Consider the following 15,005-nt stretch of genomic DNA (forward strand, 5'->3'; position numbering starts at 1 on the left):
GTCTTTCTGGAACTCTCTAGCTTTCTCCATAATCCAGAGCACGTTTGCAATTTGGTCTCTGGTTCCTCTGCCCCTTCGAAATCCAGCTTGCACTTCTGGGAGTTCTCGGTCCACATACTGCTTAAGCCTGCCTTGTAGAATATTAAGCATAACCTTGCTAGCGTGTGAAATGAGTGCAATTGTGCGGTAGTTGGCACATTCTTTGGCACTACCCTTCTTTGGGATTGGGATGTAGACTGATCTTCTCCAATCCTCTGGCCACTGCTGAGTTTTCCAAATTTGCTGGCCTATTGAGTGTAGCACCTTAACAGCATCATCGTTTAAAATTTTAAATAGTTCAGTTGGAATATCATCACTTCCACTGGCCTTGTTATTAGCAGTGCTTTCTAAGGCCCATTTGACTTCACTCTCCAGGATGTCTGGCTCAAGGTCAGCAACCACACTACCTGGGGTGTATGAGACATCCATATCTTTCTGGTATAATTCCTCTGTGTATTCTTGCCACCTCTTCTTGATGTCTTCTGCTTCTGTTAGGTCCTTTCCACTTTTGTCTTTTATTATGGTAGTCTTTGTATGAAATGTTCCTTTCATATCTCCAATTTTCTAGAACAGATCTCTGGTTTTTCCCATTCTATTTTTCCCCTCTATTTCTTTGCATTGCTCGTTTAAGAAGGCCTTCTTGTCTCTCCTTGCTATTTTTTGGAAATCTGCATTCAATTTCCTGTATCTTTCACTATCTCCCTCGCATTTTGCTTGCCTTCTCTCCCCCGCTATTTGTAAGGCCTCGTTGGACAGCCACTTTGCTTTCTTGCATTTCCTTTTCATTGGGATGGTTTTAGTTGCTGCCTCCTGTATAATGTTATGAGCCTCCATCCATAGTTCTTCAGGCACTCTGTCTACCAAATCTAAATCCTTAAACCTGTTCCACTGTGTATTCATAAGGGATTTGACTTAGATTGTATCTTACCGGCCCAGTGGTTTTTCCTACTTTCTTCAGTTTAAGCTTGAATTTTGCTATAAGAAGCTGATGATCTGAGCCACAGTCAGCTCCAGGTCTTGTTTTTGCTGGCTGTATTGAGCTTCTCCATCTTTGGCTGCAGAGAATATAATCAATCTGATTTCAGTGCTGCCCATCTGGTGATGTCCATGTGTAGAGTCGTCTCTTATGTTGTTGGGAAAGCGTGTTTGTGATGACTAGCTTGTTCTCTTGGCAGAACTCTATTAGCCTTTGCCCTGCTTCGTTTTGAACTCCAAGGCCAAACTTGCCAGTTGTTCCTTTTATCTCTTGACTCCCTACTTTAGCATTCCATTCCCCTATAATGAGAAGAACATCCTTCTTTGGTGTCATTTCTTTAAGGTGTTGTAAGTCTTCATAGAATTGGTCAATTTCAGTTTCTTCACATTCTACTCATGTAAAAACACCAGGCAGGCCCCACAAATAACCTGGAGATGCATTTTAAATAAAAGCACACATTCTACTCATGTAAAAACACGCTGATTCCCGGACCATCCGCTGGCCGAGGTTAAAAGGCGATTGGGCCAGATCCAAACCCCAGGCCTTAGTTTGCCTACCCGTGTTTTAATACAACCAATGTTACTGAACCCTATAACGATTGTTAAACCTTGTGCCTAATATCATAAGGTTTACTTTATGCTCTTAGAACATAATAGATTCCCGAAGAATAAAGTGCAATGTACCCTGTAATTAACTTGAGGAATATTTTCTGCTATCGCATGCATCACATCAGAATCATTCATGCACAAGGTTTACAGGTCAATGTCTCAGAAACTACTATAAATAGTGGACCTTCAGCCTTCCAGAAGACACAGAGCATTCTGCCTCTATAGTCTGCTCTTGCCGTTCAAGCTTCAACAATGCCTTTGCGCTGGCTTCTCATGCTTGCCATTTCTATGATGCTTTTCTTTTCTGGAGGTAAGACATCTACCCTGAAATAGAAAAACAACAACATTCTGACATAAATGACAGAAGAATAAAATGAGGTTAGAAGGCGTCTGCTACCAGTGTGGCCAGCTTGTGCACTGTGGCTTTGTCCCCTTGCACCCTAAGAAAGTTTAAATGGAAAGGTTATTGAGGGGGGTGAGGGTGGAGACGCTGTATGCCATCTCTTTGGAATTGAGCCAAGACTCCGATTCAGAGTCTTCCAGCAGCTGCCTCGGAGTTACTTCTGGCACTGGTGAAAGAATTGTGGAAGAGGGAAGGTTTCTCCTCATGTGTGACATGGAAGGCAGTCTGAAGGCAGTCCTGTTCAGGGAAGGTTTTAATGTTTGATGTTTTATTGTATTTTTAATATTTTGTTGGAAGCCTCCCCGAGTGGCTGGGAAAACCCAGCCAGATGGGCGGGGTATAAATAATAAGTTGTTGTTGTTGTTGTTGTTGTTACCCCACAACTTGCCGCCTTTCCACAGTTAAAACAATGCTCAAGACGGCTTACAAAGTTAATATCAGTAATATACTACTACTACTACTACTACTACTATATTTTTTGTACCCCGCCCATCTGGCTGGGTTTCCCCAACCACTCTGGGTGGCTTCCAACAAAGATTAAAAATACATTAAAATGTCACACATTTAAAACATCTGCCTTCAGATGTCTTCTAAATGTCAAGTAGTTGTTTATCTCTTTGACATCTGGTGGGAGGGCGTTCCACAGGGCGGGTGCCACTACCGAGAAGGCCCTCTGCCTGGTTCCCTGTGGCTTTGCTTCTCGCAGTAAGGGAACCACCAGAAGGCCCTTGGAGCTGGACCTCAGTGTCCGGGCTGAACGATGGGGGTGGAGACGCTCCTTCAGGTATACTGGGCCGAGGCTGTTTAGTTAGTATCAGTTAATATCAGTAACAACAGCAAAAACTCCCAACAAAACTTTTCCCCAAATACACCAGTCCTTGCTGGGCAGCAGCCGCAGCAGCAGTCCTTATGAGGCCTGTCAGGACTGGGTCCTCAGGCTTCCAACAGGGGAGTCCTCCTGGGTTCCCTCTCTCCTCGCCCCTTCACCAGCCAACTCTTGCCAGCCCCTGACATATTATTATTATTATTATTATTATTATTATTATTATTATTATTTATACCCCTTCTTTTTCATTGGCAGGGTTTCAAGGTAATACACCGAACAAAGGGAAAAAAGGTAATACAAATAAGAACAGTTAACTATGATTCTCTTTTTTTGATATAATATTTTTATTAATTTTCCATCAATAAAAAAATTCATATCTCACCACATTACAACTTTCACAAATTTTCACATTTTTAGACTTCCTTCAGCCTCTCTGACAATCATCCGATTTTTTCCCTGTTTACACATTTCCTAAATTTGCTATTGCCTTTTAACACACCCTACCATATCTATTTTCCTTTTTTACAATATTTCTTAGACCTTTACAGAGCTTCTTTAAATGCCACTAGCGTTATTTCTTTATCACTTATACCTTCCCAATACTCAACAAACTTTCCCCAGTCCTCGATGAATTTTTGATCTCATCGATATCTAATCTTCCCTGTCAGTTTATCAAGTTCTGCATAGTCCATCAGCTTCATTCTCCACTCCTCCAATGTTGGTAATTGTTCCTGTTTCCATTTCTGGGCGAGTAATATTCTTGCCGCTGTTACTGCATATTGAAAAAGTTTACAGTCCTTTCTATTTATCTCTTTATTCTCATCATCCCTAACCACTGGCTATGCTGGTTGAGGCTAACAGCAACATCTGGACCCAGGACCCAGATTCTCTATCCCTAAACTAGACCAATCAGTTCAATGGTTTTAATCAGTTAAAGATAGATGACTGCACTTCCACAGGCAGCATTTTTTTAAAAAAAATATATAATTTAGTATAACATCCTTTAAAAAACTGTAGGTGGGATGAATCCCATTTTCACCCTTGTGGGATGTCTCTACAGAAATGCTACACACCAGTGCATCATGTACAGGCAGCTTGCGCTTCTGGCTTTTGAACTATTGTTCCACGCTTATGAAGGTTTCTCAAAATATAATCAATCAATTCATTCTCTAAAAGTCATACAGTAAATTTGTTTTAATTGGGTGACACCCGTAACGCTGTGGGTTAAACCACAGAGCCTAGGACTTGCTGATCAGAAGGTCAGCGGTTTGAATCCCCACGACGGGGTGAGTTCCCGTTGCTCGGTCCCTGCTCCTGCCCACATAGCAGTTCAAAAGCACCTCAAAGTGCAAGTAGATAAATAGGCACTGCTCCAGCGGGAAGGTAAACAGCGTTACCATGCGCTGCTCTGGTTCGCCAGAAGCGGCTTAGTCATGCTGGCCACATGACCCGGAAGCTGTATGCCGGCTCCCTTGGCCAATAAAGCGAGATGAGCGCCGCAACCCCAGAGTCGGTCACAACTGGACCTAATGGTCAGGGGTCCCTTTACCTTTACCTAATTCACAGCGCTAAATCTATGGTGCCTCATTCTTTTCTTTTGCTCTCTTTGAGAGAGAGCATTCCTTCTCTCTTTTCCTGCCCTCTTTTCCTTCTCTCTTTCATTCACCCTTCCCTTATTCTTCCGTGGCTCTGCTCTATCTCATTCAGTCACCCATTTTTCCTTGGTCTGTTCCTCCTCTTTCTGCCACCCCCTTTCCCTTCTCTCAGTTCCTTCTGTCACCCCCCCCCCCCCGTGCTGGACAGTTAGGCAGTGTGAGCTGTCGTGAAGAAGATTTCACGATCTGCAACTGTAAATCTTGAGGGTGGTCTAACAACACTTCCTTACGTGAATGCTAGTTCCTTTGCGTGGCAGAGTAATGACTGCGCAGCTTAAGCGTTGAAGGTTCAAATTGCACACAGGTGATAGGCAATTTGATAGTAAAACACTCATGGAAGCAATAAAGCTCAGTCAAGCACTGCTTCCTTGAAAGGCAATCACCATCTTGTTGGTAGAAGACTATTTACAACTTTACTACCGCACTGATAGTAAGGCACACTTCAGTCCTAAATGCTGCTTGCACACAGCTCAGCAGTCTCTCCCTTGTGGGAATCACACATGTCCATAGATAAGTGCCTGTGGTGATCACACAGGGTCCCCGGATGTTTAACAGTCTGTTGATCCCTGTGCCACCACTGTGCTCGCTTCCCCGCTGCCACCAACCCGTTACTCTTGGGTAAAACACTGAGTCCAGACCGTTGTTAGAACTGAACCCAATAAACAAGTTTATTTTATAAGCATTAACAAGTTTATGGTTTCTCAGATAATATTCCTGTCAGTTTCTTAACTTTAGTTTCTTTACCAGCCTATACCTTCCTAATACCTTCTGACTGATTATTTCAACTGTTTGACTGACTCCTCTTAACAGATTCTTTCACTCTCTCACATCAGACTAGCCCAACCCACAGACTTATCCTCTCAGTCTCTTCTCTAACTCCAGACTGACTTCTCAACCACCCTAACTCTAACTCCAACTCTAACTCCTCCCCTTGGCTTCCCATTGGTTAGTCATTTTACAATTAGTTAACCCTTTCCTTATGAACCCAGTATGATGTCACACACCTAGGAGGCCAAACGCCACAGTGCCCCATAGCTATTTATAGCTGCTGTAGACTAAACAATCTTGCACCTGAATGCTTGGAGAATCTTCAAGAATCTTCTCACAGTTCCTGGCAACAAATGGTCCTTTCTCACTTGCTCTAACATGTCATAAGGTAGCTTCTTAACCTGGAGTTTTTTATTGTATGGAATTTTTGGAGTCGAAGAGAAAGAATTATAACCTGAGGTTCACCCATGTTTGTGACAATGTTGATAAGCCTGTCAGTCAAATACGAATTTTACCCTTCTTATTCATCTCTTCTAAATGTGTGGCCATTTCCCCCCTTTACAGAAACTGCTAAAGGAACAGGTTGTAAGCTAATCGGAGGTGAATGCATGCCTAAGAAAAAGTGCAAGGGAATACACACTGATTCTGACTGTGGCAAGCATGAAGTGTGCTGCGAGGTAAAATGAGGTTCAGCTCCATGTCAGCGCATATTTCATAATGCCAATTTCCTGGAAAAAGTGATGGCTCTTCAGCTGGGAAAGCCAAGAAAGCTACTGTTATCGTGTCAACGCAGATAAAACACTTTATTCCACTCATTAAAATGTATGTCAAAAAATACAGATTTGAAACTCATTTGCAGATCACGGGCACTCTCTGTGACCAAGCTCCTGTCTCTCTCTGCCAAGCAATGACTGAGTCAATGGCAACATTTATTTCATTCATTGGGTGGGAACATAGAAAGTCATTGTCTCAGAGGCAGGGGCGTCTTACCCATAGAGGCTAGTGGCGCAGGGAGCCAGGGTGCAAAGTTCTGGAGGACACCTGCTGGCATCAGCTCGCCGCCCTTGCCCTTGCCCTCGCCCGCCATGCCGTGCTGAAGCAGCACTGCACCCGGAGACTCTGCCTGCCATGGCCACCATGGCACAAAGCAGTCAGCTGAGCTTGGAGCCACCGCGTCCAGCCTCCACCTCTTCCCCACTGGAGGAGCTGCCATCCAGTCGCTGCCCGCCTCCTCCAGCCCGACAAAGCTGGGCACATCACCCAAAGCGCTGTCCTCCCTAAAAAATGTCTGCAGCTATGGGTATCGGGGGGTGGGGGATGGAGGGATCTTTGCACCACGGCGCTGGATATGCTTAAGACGGTCCTGCTCAGAGGGGTACCTGCACATTTCTTTTTGTAGCCTTTTTTCCCTGGAGGGCTAGAAACTGGTTCTTCTAAAAATGAAAGCTCAGAGTCTGGGGACCCTGATGGCTATAAGCCTGGTACAATGGCAGTGGTAGCTGGTAGCCTCTGACCTGGTAGGGCAGTATGTGTCCAAGGGGGTCATGTCGGTGGGACAACACCTAGGCAGGGAAAAGGCAGGGAAAAGAGAGCCAGTGTGGTGTGGTGGTTAGAAGCAGTGGACTCATAATCTGGTGAACCGGGTTCACTTCCCCGCTCCTCCACATGCAGCTGCTGGGTGACCTTGGGCTAGTCACATTTTTCTGAAGTCTCTCAGCCTCACTCACCTCACAGAGTGTTTGTTGTGGGGGAGGAAGGGAAAGGAGATTGTTCGCCGCTTTGAGACTCCTTAGGGTAGTGATAAAGCAGAATATCAAATCCAAACTCTTCTACTCTTCTTAAGCAAGGGTAGATTGTTCTAGCTTTCTTCCAATCCTCATAGCTTGCAAAGCTGTGGACACTAAAACATTGCTGTTTTATAAGCAGTTAGTGCCTGTTGTTGTTGTTGTTGTTTAGTAGTTTAGTCGTGTCCGACTCTTCGTGACCCCATGGACCAGAGCACGCCAGGCACTTCTGTCTTCCACTGCCTCCCGCAGTTTGATCAAACTCATGCTGGTAGCTTCAAGAACACCATCCAACCATCTCATTCTCTGTCGTCCCCTTCTCCTTGTGCCCTCCATCTTTCCCAACATCAGGGTCTTTTCCAGGGAGTCTTCTCTTCTCATGAGGTGGCCAAAGTATTGGAGCCTCAGCTTCAGGATCTGTCCTTCCAGTGAGCACTCAGGGCTGATTTCCTTCAGAATGGAGAGGTTTGATCTTCTTGCAGTCCATGGGACTCTCAAGAGTCTCCTCCAGCACCATAATTCAAAAAGTTAGTGCCTAACTAAGCCCAAAAAGCCATGTGGAAAAAGATGACCCCTCTTGACTTATTCACTTCTGTGCCTTCTTTCCAGAATGTGGAAAGATATTTAACAGACTAGGGTGTAGGAGACCAGAGTTAAAAGTAGCACTCATCTATGAATAGTTCCCTGGGTGATTTTGGGCTACTTACTGCCTGGCTATGTCTCAGACATAGAACACAAATGAAAGCTTTGCTGAAACCATCATTTTAAAAGTAGCAATACAACTAGATAAGCAATAAGTCGGCTTATTTCATTGTTGCAAACCTACTAGAAATGCCTTCCATATTGTGTCATTATTCATCGCAAATAAGTTGTTCAGATTTTAGGTGATGTAACCTCCCAAGTATTTGAAATATTTGTTTACCAAAGGCATGCCCAAGTCTCTAGATAACATTATTTGAGTTGTGGTAAAGAAATTGTAAAACTTTAAATCATAGAATGGTAGAGTTGGAAGGGACAAAAAGAGTCATCTTGTCCAACCTCCTACAATGTAGAAATCTTGACTAAAGCAACCATGACAGTGGCCATCCAACCTGTGCTTAAAGACCTCCAATGGCGAGAGTCCACAAATGGAAGAGGGAACAAGCTTGTTTTCTCCTGCTCTGTAGGGTAGGACTTGAACAAATGGCTTCAGGTTACAAGAAAGGAGATTCCAACTAAACACCAGGAATAATTTCTGATGGTAAGAGCTGTTTGACAGTGGAATGGTCTCCCTCGGGAGGTTGTGGACTCTCCTTCCTTGGAGGTTTTTAAGTGCAGCTTTGATAGCCTCCTGTCATGGATGCTTTAGCTGAGATTCCTGCATTGCAGGAGGTTGGACGAGATGACCCTTGGGGTCCCTTCAAACTTGCAGTTCTAGCATTCTATTAGATCTTTTAAAATACATTTGAAAGGAACATATTGCAAAGCTGGATTTCGTTTTAGTAATCAAAAAGTTGATGAGCCAGGTCGCTCAAGCAAAAATAGGGCCAATCAAAATCACAGATAACACTTGGTTCTCTAAGTCGGTGAGATGGGCCTCCTCCACTGGGTTGTCCTAGTGTGGAGGTTCAGTCCAACTCTACTATCCACATAGAGTTGCAGACAAATTATTCAGGAGGGTCTGGAACACTGCTTTAGGGAAAACTCAGAGCCCATAATAAGTCCCACACTTTTCCAAGAAGCTATGAAGGCAGTAATCTGTGGCATATATTTAAAAGACTCTGTTGACATTCCAGACTGCTGGAAGTCTCACGGAAGACGGGAGATGGATGTTGATGTTACTGGTTTACTGTTTCTTTGTTCCTGTTGTTCTTTGTCTCTCACAGAGAGCATCTGCATATTCTTTCTCTCCTGAGTAGTTAGAAATAAACCTAGCAATGTAGCACACATTTCTCTCTCTTTCTGCTGCTGTTTGGATACTCTGCGTAATAGGAGCGTGCCTGAAGCCTCATTAAAGGCTTAGGTTGTTAATCACCGTCAGAGCAGAGGTTGATGGATTCCGAAGATACGAGAAGGAGGAGAGCCATTACAGCTCGGTCGTATGCAAACTCCAACAATAAATCCCCAGGCTTCTAGGAGCTTTTTATAAAGAATAAAGAATAGAAGCAACATGCTTCTACCACATCTATTACCATTGCCTAGTGGGTTTTTGGAAGGTGCCTGATGGTTTGGAACGATAGCTTCCTGAACCATAGCTTTTTTGAAACCACAAAAAGAACTATTGGAAATGCATTCATATAGACAGATCTGATTTTTAACCATTGTGTATACAATTTTGACAAAATAGCTTAAATGCTATGTTGGGGAAATTATCCAGCCAGATCAGTTTGGGTTTATTGTACGTAAGTGTATTGTAGACTTCTTAGCATAATGGATTATTTTAGGAATAATAAATCCTCCCTGGATTTATTTAAAGCATTTGATTGTGTTAAATGGATTTTAAAAAATTAAATTCATTATCTTATTTTAAATTTATCAATGTGCTGTTGTCAAATCAGTTCTATTTAGTCTGTTGGGTACAGTCCTAATAAGGAGGAGGAAGAGGAAAATAATTGAGCACCTCTTTTAAGAATGGAGATAATGCAGAAGCAGAAAAGGAAAGGAAAAACCTATCACAGGGAAAGGCCATAGCTCAGTGGCACAACATATGTTTGCATGCAGAAAGTCACAGGTTCAATCATCAGCACATCCTAGTAGACTTGGAGAAAGTCTTGGTCTGAAACTCTGGAATGCTTGAGCTAAATTGACAGATGCTGACAATCCAGACAAAGTTGAGCTAGATGGACCAGTGGTTTGATTCAGTATATGTTCCTATAACCCAATTCATTCACAGTCAGCACAATAATGAGGACCTTAAACTGGACTTTTTATTTCCATTCCACTTTGTTTTGCACAGTAATGAAGACCTTATATTTTCTACTTCCATTCTTTTTTGTCCCGCTTTTAATAGCGTATGCAACAAGGGATCTTGTCATAGCACATCCTTAGTCGTGAGTAACCCGGACGACAAATTTCTCCATCGCAGTAGCCTCCGTCTGTCTCGCATGCTTCTACAGCTGGTTGATGGCGAGGCTTGATTACAGCAGCATCTCCTACACAAAGGAAGCACTCTGGTAATGTTGGTCTGTATGAGAGGTGGCGGAGATGAATACACATCATTGTATGGTTTCAACCATATCTCCTATGAAAGGGAAAGTCTATTAGCAGCGGAGGTGGGGAAAAACAACCATTCTCATTTGTTGAGATGGTCCAAAAGTATACAAGAACCTGGTGTGTTGCATGTATCCCACATTTTTAAAAAAAATTCAGCTCATTCCCCAATACCTTTTAAGCAATGTGTGCCTATCATACCTGCCATCATCTGAACCCCACCACTGTGTTGGCTGAATTACCTGCCACCAAACTCATGCCAAAGTAAGTTGACACAACCTGCCAGCCTCCAGACGTCATCAGACAGTAAATTATGGCTGCCATATTTCAAAAAGTGAAAATCCAGACACAAAAGTTGTTGAGCTGTTCTGGCCCAAAGTTGTTGAAGTTTTTTTAAAGGACATGGGTTGCCATACGTCCAGATTTGCCTGGACATTTCAGCTATTTCTGCCCGGACACTGTTTCTGATGGCTGAATCCCGGTGATGTCTGGGAAATTCCAGACGTATGACAACTCTGCAGTAACTCCCACCATCCCTGAATAGTGGGGTAGGAGAGTTGGGGGAGGGAATCCACATGTGGCAACCAGTGTACCCCTTTGGTTTCAGATAGTACATGGGTAGACCAGTCTAAAAAGCCCGGGACACAATTTTTCATGGCCCTCTACTGACTCCTTTATGCTGGCTCCTTTACCAGAAGTAATGTATTTGGCTTTAACTCTGGAAGTATATACTTGATTCTGACCAAACTAAGGCTCCTAGAGCAAAATAAACATGATGCTGGCCCTTCCCCCTGCACAATTCCCTTCTCAACAAGGTGCTTTCTGAATTCCCAGGAAATTCATTCTCTTAGGCCAAAGGATAATTCATTGACCTCTATTAGTCAATAGTCCTTGGCTGTGTTAGTCCAAATCTATATTCTCAGGGCTTGAAGATTGCGTGCTTTTGTCCACAGGTAACACCATGCAAACCAAATCAACATTTAAAATCAGAGATCTACTAATTGTTATGGAAGGGTTCCTCCCCTCCTCCAGATTGCCATAGTACGCTTGGCAGCATAGGAATGTTTTCAACAGTCATACCTGTTGCTTGCCTCTGTTCAGGATGCTACTCATGGGCAGTGCATCTTCATGTTTACATGAGAATGGGATTGCAGCCCCACCCTATCTGTGCACAAGCTTCTTTAAGGAATCAGCATTCTCAGCCTCCTCTTATGCCAGAGAATAGGGCTTAGAACTGCTTGTGGTCCCTGGCCTTGGACCTAAGAGCCCCCATTCATAATAGGCAAGATTTGGGACAGTCTTCTACTTCTCCCTCCCTCCTACAATCACATCAACCATTCTTCCACTCTTCCATAGATATGTCTTTCTGATTCTCTCTGTCTTCCATCCTCCTCCTCTTTCTTTCTTTCTTTCTTTCTTTCTTTCTTTCTTTCTTTCTTTCTTTCTCTGTGGCTTGTAAAGCAGAATTATAGGTAAAGGTAAAGGGACCCCTGACCATTAGGTCCAGTCGTGGCCGACTCTGGGGTTGCGGCGCTCATCTCACTTTATTGGCCAAGGGAGCCGGCGTACAGCTTCTGGGTAATGTGGCCAGCATGACTAAGCCGCTTCTCGTGAACCAGAGCAGCACACGGAAACGCCGTTTACCTTCCCGCCAGAGCGGCACCTATTTATCTACTTGCACTTTGACGTGCTTTCGAACTGCTAGGTTGGCAGGAGCAGGGACCGAGCAACGGGAGCTCACCCCATCGCGGGGATTCGAACAGCCAACCTTCTGATCGGCAAGTCCTAGGTTCTGTGGTTTAACCCACAGCGCCACCCGCGTCCCATAAAACAGGATTAAGCCCCTCATATTTCTTCCTTCTTCAATCCCACTTTCTTCCCGTACATGTGGGATTGATTCCAAATTGGTGGTGTGAGTGGGGAGGAAACGAACTCAGGATCTCCTCTGTCCTCACCACTATCAATGCCCTTTCAGTTAATAGTTTTTCAGTTTGCAGTTTATAGAACATAAACTGGCCATGCTGGTGCTAGAAGCGCCCTCCCTCCCAGTCCAATTTTATTGTTCTGAATCTGTTAAATTTCAGTGTATATCTTACCTGCAGAAAAGAATAAAACATCACAGAAAGGGAAAGCAAAAACCAGCTCAAAGGCATTGTTGAAACTTTTTCTCAAGTGGAACAGCAAGAGATGACTACTGAAGGAGAAAGCTCTGATGATAGTTGTGTGTCTTCTGAAAGTCTGAACGCCCACCAATTTATAGGAGTTTGTGATATAATGTTCTGTAAGCCCAGTGCATGAATGATCTGGATGCGATGCACGTGGTGACCAACACTATTAATCAAGGAGACAAAAATAAACAAATGCTAATTACCATCTACGTTGCATGTTTTTCATCAGGAAGCCATCATGTTCAAGGAACAGAAAGTAAAGTTCATCACATGACACACAGTATCTCTTTAGAGTTGAATGGTTCAATAGCATGTATTGTTTTAAGGTTTCTCCCTATATATTATTTCCCGCATTAGGTATTGTGCTCCAGGGTTGCTTTCCCTCAAGAAGACACGGTGTACCAAAGCAAGGAAATACTGAATAGTACATTAACCTAATAAAATATTTTGGATTCAGTGGATGGAAAATTTGGTTTCATGACCCTTGGATGACAAGGAGCTGAGTGGAAAAAATATGACCACGCCTGGGAGGGGTGTTGTGGCTGCCCTTGTGCTGGGCCCAGGGGTAAACCCGAACAACGCGGTCCAGGTCTGGTCCTGAATCCAAGGATTCTGCAAGGAGTCAGTCTAACATGGCCAAGGCAAGTCACAAGGCAGGAAACCAGGCTAGGTCAGGCACAGGGTCTCAGGCAGGTTCCAGCAAGCAGCAATGTTGCTCCTGCAACCTGGGGCAGGGTCCGACAGCCTTTTATCTCTGTTGGGGCAACGGCCGGTCCTGATCCCCCGGCGACTCACTTCCCTGTTTTGCCTGAAGGTGAGCACTCCTCCTGCAAGTACTCAGGTCTCTCCTTCTCTCAGACCTGAGTCTCTGCAGCTCGGGAGATGTCGGTGGGTTACTAGACCAGAGGCCACCTCAGCCTCTCCTGACGCAACTGGTAGTGGAGCAGCTGCATGTGATTGCCCAGCAGAGGGTAACGAGGTAATCCCCTGGAGCCAGGGCAGGCTCAGGCCCCTGACTAGGCCCAGCTGGTGCTTGTTGCAGGGGAACCTGTGCAGACTGGGGCTTTTCAGAATCAGACCCCAGACTCGGTTCAGATGCCACCTGAGGCAGAGGATCCGGTGCGGACTGAGACTCCTCCGGTTCCGAGTCCGAGCCTGAGTCCCAGGCCATCACAGCCCTCTCCTAAGAGCTTGCTGGATCAGGCCAGTGGTCCATCTAGTCCAGCATCCTGTTCTCATTGTGGCCAACCAGATGCTCCTTTTGGGAAACCTGCAAGCATGACTCACCTGTGATTTCCAACAACTTGTACTCAGAAGCATTAATGTCTTACTGTCTCTTACTGTGATGGCAGAATATAGCCACCATGGCTAGTAGCTATCAATAGCCCTCTCCTCCATGAAATTGTCTGATCCTCTTTAAAGCCATCCAAATTAGTGGACAGATTGTGAAGCTGAGGCTCCAATACTTTGGCCACCTCATGAGAAGAGAAGACTCCCTGGAAAAGACCCTGATGCTGAGAAAGAGCCCTAAAAAGTCCCTAATGCTGCTTGCTTTCTTCATAGAGGACTCACTCCATCCCATTAATAATGATAATAATAATAATAATAATAATAATAATAATAATAATAATAATAATAATAAATTATTTGTACCCCGCCCATCTGGCTGAAAAATACATTTAAATGTCACACATTAAAAAATTCCCTGAAATTCCCTTAAGATGTCTTCTAAATTTTAGGTAGTTGTTTATCTCTTTGACATCTGATGGGAGGGCGTTCCACAGGGTGGGTGCCACTACTGAGAAGGCCCTCTGCCTGGTTCCCTGTAGCTTTGCTTCTCACAAAGCTTTGATCATTTTCTTTGCCCTTTTCCAGCTTTATAATATCTTTTTCATTGCATCTGCCCTTGCTGGGCCAATTGCAGAAACAGTGGTACCTTGGTGCTGAAACTTAATTCGTTCCGGAAGTCCATTCCAAAACCAAAGCATTCCAAAACCAAGGCATGCTTTCCCCTAGAAAGTAATGCAAAATGGATTAATCTGTTCCAGACTTTTAAAAACAACCCCTAAAATATCAATTTAACACAAATTGTACTACCTAACGAGACCATTGATCCATAAAATGAAAGCAACAAGCAATGTACTGTATTATAAAATAAATAAGACAGTACTGTAGATGAAAAAAAATTAAAATTAATTTCTTTTCTTACCTGCACTGATGATAGTCATTGTTTGGATGGGTTTTTTTTTAATCCATTTCCACAGTTACACAATCAACCAATCAGTCACAAAAACAAATTAACCGAAAAAGCCTCAAAAACAAAAATGCAAAATAGCAAAAACAAAAGCGCCAAACTGAAACCATTCCAGAAGTCCATTTGACTTCCAAAATGTTCAAAAACCAAGGTGTGGCTTCTGATTGGTGCAAGCGCCCTGGAAACAATAGCTAACAGCTGGATCGGATGTTCGGCTTCCGAAAAATATTTGAAAACCGGAACACTTACTTTTGGGTTTTTGGCGTTTGGGAACCAAGACGCTTGAGTACTAAGGTACAAAGGTACTTTTCCTGCAGAAAAGGAAGCACTTGGTA

The 15,005-nt window shown here is 43.8% G+C and overlaps 1 long non-coding RNA gene across 1 annotated transcript; it reads left to right on the forward strand.

The window, feature by feature from the left end:
- The first annotated feature begins 1,820 nt into the window (after positions 1-1,820).
- Positions 1,821-6,059, forward strand: LOC308472580. The gene is made up of 3 exons (XR_013983591.1): positions 1,821-1,933; positions 3,108-3,143; positions 5,840-6,059. It is a non-coding gene; the product is annotated as an uncharacterized lncRNA (long non-coding RNA).
- Positions 6,060-15,005: the final 8,946 nt, after the last annotated feature.

Source organism: Podarcis pityusensis (assembly GCF_964106645.2).
Source record: "Podarcis pityusensis genome assembly, chromosome: 3".
NCBI lineage: Eukaryota > Metazoa > Chordata > Lepidosauria > Squamata > Lacertidae > Podarcis > Podarcis pityusensis.